The sequence below is a fragment of the Salvelinus fontinalis genome, chromosome 14 (assembly GCF_029448725.1).
Source record: "Salvelinus fontinalis isolate EN_2023a chromosome 14, ASM2944872v1, whole genome shotgun sequence".
NCBI classification, from domain to species: Eukaryota; Metazoa; Chordata; class Actinopteri; order Salmoniformes; family Salmonidae; genus Salvelinus; species Salvelinus fontinalis.
In genome coordinates, this window is record NC_074678.1 from 3,068,837 (window position 1) to 3,077,538 (window position 8,702).

At 49.1% G+C, this 8,702-nt stretch overlaps 1 protein-coding gene across 15 annotated transcripts in view; it reads left to right on the plus strand.

Annotated features, from left to right (window-relative positions):
• The window catches only part of LOC129869391 (disks large homolog 1-like), a 282,157-nt gene that overhangs the window by 204,563 nt on the left and 68,892 nt on the right, over positions 1 to 8,702 (plus strand). Inside the window, exon 1 of one of the 15 annotated variants that reach the window (XM_055943773.1) lies at positions 4,112 to 4,127. The exons of the other annotated variants lie outside the window; for them this stretch is intronic. The gene's annotated coding sequence lies outside the window, so the exon portion shown is untranslated. Of the gene's footprint in view, positions 1 to 4,111; positions 4,128 to 8,702 lie in introns of those variants that run through there. 15 annotated transcript variants of the gene reach the window in all.

Here is an 8,702-nt window from a genome sequence, read left to right on the forward strand (position 1 = left end):
GCACTATAGAACAGGCCAGAGGGTGAGACATGATAACACTATAGAACAGACCAGAGGGTGAGACATGATAACACTATAGAACAGGCCAGTACAGGCCAGAGGGTGAGACATGATACCACTATAGAACAGATCAGAGGGTGAGACATGATAACACTATAGAACAGACCAGAGGGTGAGACATGATACCACTATAGAACAGATCAGAGGGTGAGACATGATAACACTATAGAACAGACCAGAGGGTAAGACATGATACCACTATAGAACAGGCCAGTACAGGCCAGAGGGTGAGACATGATAACACTATAGAACAGACCAGAGGGTGAGACATGATACCACTATAGAACAGATCAGAGGGTGAGACATGATAACACTATAGAACAGACCAGAGGGTGAGACATGATAACACTATAGAACAGGCCAGAGGGTGAGACATGATAACACTATAGAACAGGCCAGAGGGTGAGACATGATAACACTATAGAACAGACCAGAGGGTGAGACATGATACCACTATTGAACAGACCAGAGGGTGAGACATGATACCACTATAGAACAGACCAGAGGGTGAGACATGATAACACTATAGAACAGGCCAGAGGGTGAGACATGATACCACTATAGAACAGACCAGAGGGTGAGACATGATAACACTATATAACGGACCAGAGGGTGAGACATGATGCCACTATTGAACAGGCCAGTACAGGCCAGAGGGTGAGACATGATAACACTATAGAACAGACCAGAGGGTGAGACATGATAACACTATAGAACAGACCAGAGGGTGAGACATGATAACACTATAGAACAGACCAGAGGGTGAGACATGATAACACTATAGAACAGACCAGTACAGGCCAGAGGGTGAGACATGATACCACTATAGAACAGGCCAGAGGGTGAGACATGATACCACTATAGAACAGGCCAGAGGGTGAGACATGATACCACTATAGAACAGACCAGAGGGTGAGACATGATACCACTATAGAACAGACCAGAGGGTGAGACATGATACCACTATAGAACAGACCAGAGGGTGAGACATGATACCACTATAGAACAGACCAGAGGGTGAGACATGATACCACTATAGAACAGACCAGAGGGTGAGACATGATACCACTATAGAACAGACCAGAGGGTGAGACATGATACCACTATAGAACAGACCAGAGGGTGAGACATGATACCACTATAGAACAGGCCAGAGGGTGAGACATGATACCACTATAGAACAGACCAGAGGGTGAGACATGATACCACTATAGAACAGACCAGAGGGTGAGACATGATAACACTATAGAACAGACCAGAGGGTGAGACATGATAACACTATAGAACAGACCAGAGGGTGAGACATGATACCACTATAGAACAGGCCAGTACAGGCCAGAGGGTGAGACATGATAACACTATAGAACAGACCAGAGGGTGAGACATGATAACACTATAGAACAGACCAGAGGGTGAGACATGATAACACTATAGAACAGACCAGTACAGGCCAGAGGGTGAGACATGATACCACTATAGAACAGGCCAGAGGGTGAGACATGATACCACTATAGAACAGGCCAGAGGGTGAGACATGATACCACTATAGAACAGACCAGAGGGTGAGACATGATACCACTATAGAACAGACCAGAGGGTGAGACATGATACCACTATAGAACAGACCAGAGGGTGAGACATGATACCACTATAGAACAGACCAGAGGGTGAGACATGATACCACTATAGAACAGACCAGAGGGTGAGACATGATACCACTATAGAACAGACCAGAGGGTGAGACATGATACCACTATAGAACAGACCAGAGGGTGAGACATGATACCACTATAGAACAGGCCAGAGGGTGAGACATGATACCACTATAGAACAGACCAGAGGGTGAGACATGATACCACTATAGAACAGACCAGAGGGTGAGACATGATAACACTATAGAACAGACCAGAGGGTGAGACATGATAACACTATAGAACAGACCAGAGGGTGAGACATGATACCACTATAGAACAGGCCAGTACAGGCCAGAGGGTGAGACATGATAACACTATAGAACAGACCAGAGGGTGAGACATGATAAAACTATAGAACAGACCAGAGGGTGAGACATGATAACACTATAGAACAGACCAGAGGGTGAGACATGATAACACTATAGAACAGACCAGTACAGGCCAGAGGGTGAGACATGATACCACTATAGAACAGGCCAGAGGGTGAGACATGATACCATTATAGAACAGGCCAGAGGGTGAGACATGATACCACTATAGAACAGACCAGAGGGTGAGACATGATACCACTATAGAACAGACCAGAGGGTGAGACATGATACCACTATAGAACAGACCAGAGGGTGAGACATGATACCACTATAGAACAGACCAGAGGGTGAGACATGATACCACTATAGAACAGACCAGAGGGTGAGACATGATACCACTATAGAACAGACCAGAGGGTGAGACATGATACCACTATAGAACAGACCAGAGGGTGAGACATGATACCACTATAGAACAGGCCAGAGGGTGAGACATGATACCACTATAGAACAGGCCAGAGGGTGAGACATGATAACGCTATAGAACAGACCAGAGGGTGAGACATGATACCACTATAGAACAGGCCAGAGGGTGAGACATGATACCACTATAGAACAGACCAGAGGGTGAGACATGATACCACTATAGAACAGACCAGAGGGTGAGACATGATAACACTATAGAACAGTCCAGAGGGTGAGACATGATAACACTATAGAACAGACCAGAGGGTGAGACATGATACCACTATAGAACAGGCCAGTACAGGCCAGAGGGTGAGACATGATAACACTATAGAACAGACCAGAGGGTGAGACATGATAACACTATAGAACAGACCAGAGGGTGAGACATGATAACACTATAGAACAGACCAGTACAGGCCAGAGGGTGAGACATGATACCACTATAGAACAGGCCAGAGGGTGAGACATGATACCACTATAGAACAGGCCAGAGGGTGAGACATGATACCACTATAGAACAGACCAGAGGGTGAGACATGATACCACTATAGAACAGACCAGAGGGTGAGACATGATACCACTATAGAACAGACCAGAGGGTGAGACATGATACCACTATAGAACAGACCAGAGGGTGAGACATGATACCACTATAGAACAGACCAGAGGGTGAGACATGATACTACTATAGAACAGACCAGAGGGTGAGACATGATACCACTATAGAACAGACCAGAGGGTGAGACATGATACCACTATAGAACAGGCCAGAGGGTGAGACATGATACCACTATAGAACAGACCAGAGGGTGAGACATGATACCACTATAGAACAGACCAGAGGGTGAGACATGATAACACTATAGAACAGACCAGAGGGTGAGACATGATAACACTATAGAACAGACCAGAGGGTGAGACATGATACCACTATAGAACAGGCCAGTACAGGCCAGAGGGTGAGACATGATAACACTATAGAACAGACCAGAGGGTGAGACATGATAAAACTATAGAACAGACCAGAGGGTGAGACATGATAACACTATAGAACAGACCAGTACAGGCCAGAGGGTGAGACATGATACCACTATAGAACAGGCCAGAGGGTGAGACATGATACCACTATAGAACAGACCAGAGGGTGAAACATGATACCACTATAGAACAGACCAGAGGGTGAGACATGATAACACTATAGAACAGGCCAGTACAGGCCAGAGGGTGAGACATGATACCACTATAGAACAGACCAGAGGGTGAGACATGATAACACTATAGAACAGGCCAGAGGGTGAGACATCATAAGACTATAGAACAGGCCAGTACAGGCCAGAGGGTGAGACATGATAACACTATAGAACAGACCAGAGGGTGAGACATGATAACACTATAGAACAGGCCAGAGGGTGAGACATGATACCACTATAGAACAGACCAGAGGGTGAGACATGATACCACTATAGAACAGACCAGAGGGTGAGACATGATACCACTATAGAACAGACCAGAGGGTGAGACATGATAACACTATAGAACAGACCAGAGGGTGAGACATGATAACACTATAGAACAGGCCAGTACAGGCCAGAGGGTGGGACATGAAAACACTATAGTAATGTAGATCTGAGAACGGACTCAGGCGGACTGATTTAGAGAGATACACCTGCATGTTGTCGTGGTGTACTGACTGCTCCTGCCTTCTTGTATAATACGCTCTGTGTCTCATGGCTACTCTCCTGGTTATGTACAGGTTCAAACAAAATACGGACTGAGAGAAAGCGTGAAAGCCCACTTAATGGAGGCTAATGCGAGTGTGATCTGGGCTGTGTCCTCCAGGGTAGAGGAGGTCACAGCTCTGGTAAACAGGTTACACACACTGATGTACTCTGATGTCATGGCAACAGAACCCATGGGGTAAGAGGTGAGAGTGGTCCTCCCTGGCAGCAGTGAGAAACATTGCACACACAGAGAGAGAGAGAGATCTTAATGACATGAGTGAGATGTGTTCGTTTTCAGAAGAACTAAAGGACAGTAAAAGTACCTGGAACTACCTGACAGTAAAGGCTTTCATCTCAGTCCAACTACAGGACAGGACTCGTAACAAGGGGCTATGTGCTACCTGCCGTTCACTGGCTTCTCATTAACGCTCTTCTGCCTTCACTTACGGAATGGGTTAGAGACACGGCATGCTGATATTCGATTGGTCTATGGTATCTCAGCTCAGGTCAAGTCTCTCACCTCTGTGTGTGTGGTCTGTTTGCTCTGCATATCATTACCCTTTCGTGTGTGGTCTGTTCACACTTGTTTCAGCCCTTCAGTGTCAGAGGGCTTTTAGAGGGCTTTTAGAGGGCTTTGGTGATTGTCAGTTTTGGCCCTGACCAGAGGTTCAACCTTGACCAGGCCTCATTAAACTACCATTACCCTACTTATTTTCTCTCTCTGTCTCTCTCTCTCTCTCTCTCAATTTAAGGGCTCTATTGGCATGGGAAACATATGTTAACGTTGCCAAAGCAAGTGAAATAGATACTAAACAAAAGTGAAATAAACAATAAAAATGAACAGTTAACGCTCTCTCTCTCTCTCTCTCTCTCTCTCTCTCTCTCTCCCTTTCTCTCTCCCCATCTCTCTCTCTCTCTCTCTCTCTCCCTTTCTCTCTCTCCCCATCTCTTTCTCCCTTTCTTTCTCTCCCCATCTCTCTCTCCCATCTCTCTCTCCCCTTCTCTCTCCCTTTCTTTCTCTCCCCATCTCTCTCTCCCCATCTCTCTCTCCCTTTCTCTCTCTCCCCATCTCTCTCCACATCTCTCTCTCCCTTTCTCTCTCTCCCCATCTCTCTCCCCATCTCTCTTCCCATCTCTCTCTCCCTTTCTCTCTCCACATCTCTCTCTCCCTTTCTCTCTCTCCCCATCTCTCTCCCTTTCTTTCTCTCCCCATCTCTCTCTCCCCTTCTCTCTCCCTTTCTTTCTCTCCCCATCTCTCTCTCCCCTTCTCTCTCCCTTTCTCTCTCTCCCCATCTCTCTCTCTCTCCCTTTCTCTCTCTCCCTTTCTCTCTCTCCCCATCTCTGTCTCCCCATCTCTGTCTCCCCATCTCTGTCTCCCCATCTCTGTCTCCCCATCTCTGTCTCCCCATCTCTGTCTCCCCATCTCTGTCTCCCCATCTCTGTCTCCCCATCTCTCTCTCCCCATCTCTCTCTCCCCATCTCTCTCTCCCCATCTCTCTCTCCCTTTCTTTCTCTCCCTTTCTCTCTCTCCCTTTCTCTCTCTCCCCATCTCTCTCTCCCTTTCTCTCTCCACATCTCTCTCTCTCCCCATCTCTCTCTCCCTTTCTCTCTCTCCCTTTCTTTCTCTCCCCATCTCTCTCTCCCCTTCTCTCTCCCTTTCTTTCTCTCCCCATCTCTCTCTCCCCATCTCTCTCTCCCCTTCTCTCTCCCTTTCTCTCTCCCCATCTCTCTCTCCCCATCTCTCTCTCCCCATCTCTCTCTCCCTTTCTCTCTCTCCCCATCTCTCTCTCCCTTTCTCTCTCTCCCCATCTCTCTCTCCCTTTCTCTCTCCCCATCTCTCTCTCTGCATCTCTCTCTCCCTTTCTCTCTCTGCATCTCTCTCTCCCCTTCTCTCTCTCCCCATCTCTCTCTCCCGTTCTCTCTCTCCACATCTCTCTCTCCCCATCTCTCTCTCCCCATCTCTCTCTCCACATCTCTCTCTCCCTTTCTCTCTCTCCCCATCTCTCTCCCCATCTCTCTCTCCCTTTCTCTCTCCACATCTCTCTCTCCCTTTCTCTCTCTCCCCATCTCTCTCCCTTTCTTTCTCTCCCCATCTCTCTCTCCCCTTCTCTCTCCCTTTCTTTCTCTCCCCATCTCTCTCTCCCCTTCTCTCCCCCTTTCTCTCTCTCCCCATCTCTCTCTCTCTCCCCTTCTCTCTCTCCCCATCTCTCTCTCCCTTTCTCTCTCCACATCTCTCTCTCCCTTTCTCTCTCTCCCCATCTCTCTCCCTTTCTTTCTCTCCCTTTCTTTCTCTCCCCATCTCTCTCTCCCCTTCTCTCTCCCTTTCTTTCTCTCCCCATCTCTCTCTCCCCTTCTCTGTCTCCCCATCTCTGTCTCCCCATCTCTGTCTCCCTTTCTCTCTCTCCCCATCTCTCTCTCCCCATCTCTCTCTCCCCATCTCTCTCTCCCCATCTCTCTCTCCCCATCTCTCTCTCCCCATCTCTCTCTCCCCATCTCTCTCTCCCCATCTCTCTCTCCCTTTCTTTCTCTCCCCATCTCTCTCTCCCTTTCTCTCTCTCCCTTTCTCTCTCTCCCCATCTCTCTCTCCCTTTCTCTCTCCACATCTCTCTCTCTCCCCATCTCTCTCTCCCTTTCTCTCTCTCCCTTTCTCTCTCTCCCCATCTCTCTCTCCCCTTCTCTCTCCCTTTCTTTCTCTCCCCATCTCTCTCCCCATCTCTCTCTCCCCATCTCTCTCTCCCCATCTCTCTCTCCCTTTCTCTCTCTCCCCATCTCTCTCTCCCTTTCTCTCTCCCCATCTCTCTCTCCCCATCTCTCTCTCCCTTTCTCTCTCTCCCTTTCTCTCTCTCCCCATCTCTCTCTCCCCTTCTCTCTCCCTTTCTTTCTCTCCCCATCTCTCTCCCCATCTCTCTCTCCCCATCTCTCTCTCCCCATCTCTCTCTCCCTTTCTCTCTCTCCCCATCTCTCTCTCCCCATCTCTCTCTCCCTTTCTCTCTCCCCATCTCTCTCTCCCCATCTCTCTCTCCCTTTCTCTCTCCCCATCTCTCTCTCCCCTTCTCTCTCTCCCCATCTCTCTCTCCCGTTCTCTCTCTCCCCATCTCTCTCTCCCCATCTCTCTCTCCCCATCTCTCTCTCCCCATCTCTCTCTCCACATCTCTCTCTCCCTTTCTCTCTCTCCCCATCTCTCTCCCTTTCTTTCTCTCCCCATCTCTCTCTCCCCTTCTCTCTCCCTTTCTCTCTCTCCCCATCTCTCTCTCCCCATCTCTCTCTCCCTTTCTCTCTCCCCATCTCTCTCTCCCCATCTCTCTCTCCCTTTCTCTCTCCCCATCTCTCTCTCCCCTTCTCTCTCTCCCCATCTCTCTCTCCCGTTCTCTCTCTCCCCATCTCTCTCTCCCCATCTCTCTCTCCCCATCTCTCTCTCCCCATCTCTCTCTCCACATCTCTCTCCCTTTCTCTCTCTCCCCATCTCTCTCCCTTTCTTTCTCTCCCCATCTCTCTCTCCCCTCTCTCTCCCTTTCTTTCTCTCCCCATCTCTCTCTCCCCTTCTCTCTCCCTTTCTCTCTCTCCCCATCTCTCTCTCTCCCTTTCTCTCTCTCCCTTTCTCTCTCTCCCCATCTCTGTCTCCCCATCTCTGTCTCCCCATCTCTGTCTCCCCATCTCTGTCTCCCCATCTCTGTCTCCCCATCTCTGTCTCCCCATCTCTGTCTCCCCATCTCTGTCTCCCCATCTCTGTCTCCCTTTCTCTCTCTCCCCATCTCTCTCTCCCCATCTCTCTCTCCCCATCTCTCTCTCCCCATCTCTCTCTCCCCATCTCTCTCTCCCCATCTCTCTCTCCCCATCTCTCTCTCCCCATCTCTCTCCCTTTCTTTCTCTCCCCATCTCTCTCTCCCTTTCTCTCTCTCCCCATCTCTCTCTCCCTTTCTCTCTCTCCCTTTCTCTCTCCACATCTCTCTCTCTCCCCATCTCTCTCTCCCTTTCTCTCTCTCCCTTTCTTTCTCTCCCCATCTCTCTCTCCCCTTCTCTCTCCCTTTCTTTCTCTCTCCCTTTCTTTCTCTCCCCATCTCTCTCTCCCCATCTCTCTCTCCCCTTCTCTCTCCCTTTCTCTCTCCCCATCTCTCTCTCCCCATCTCTCTCTCCCTTTCTCTCTCTCCCCATCTCTCTCTCCCTTTCTCTCTCCCCATCTCTCTCTCCCCATCTCTCTCTGCATCTCTCTCTCCCCTTCTCTCTCTCCCCATCTCTCTCTCCCGTTCTCTCTCTCCCCATCTCTCTCTCCCCATCTCTCTCTCCCCATCTCTCTCTCCCTTTCTCTCTCTCCCTTTCTCTCTCTCCCCATCTCTCTCTCCCCATCTCTCTCTCCCCATCTCTCTCTCCCCATCTCTCTCTCCATTTCTCTCTTTCTCTCCCCGTCTCTCTCTCTCTCTCTCCCCATCTCTCTCTCTCCATCTCTCTCT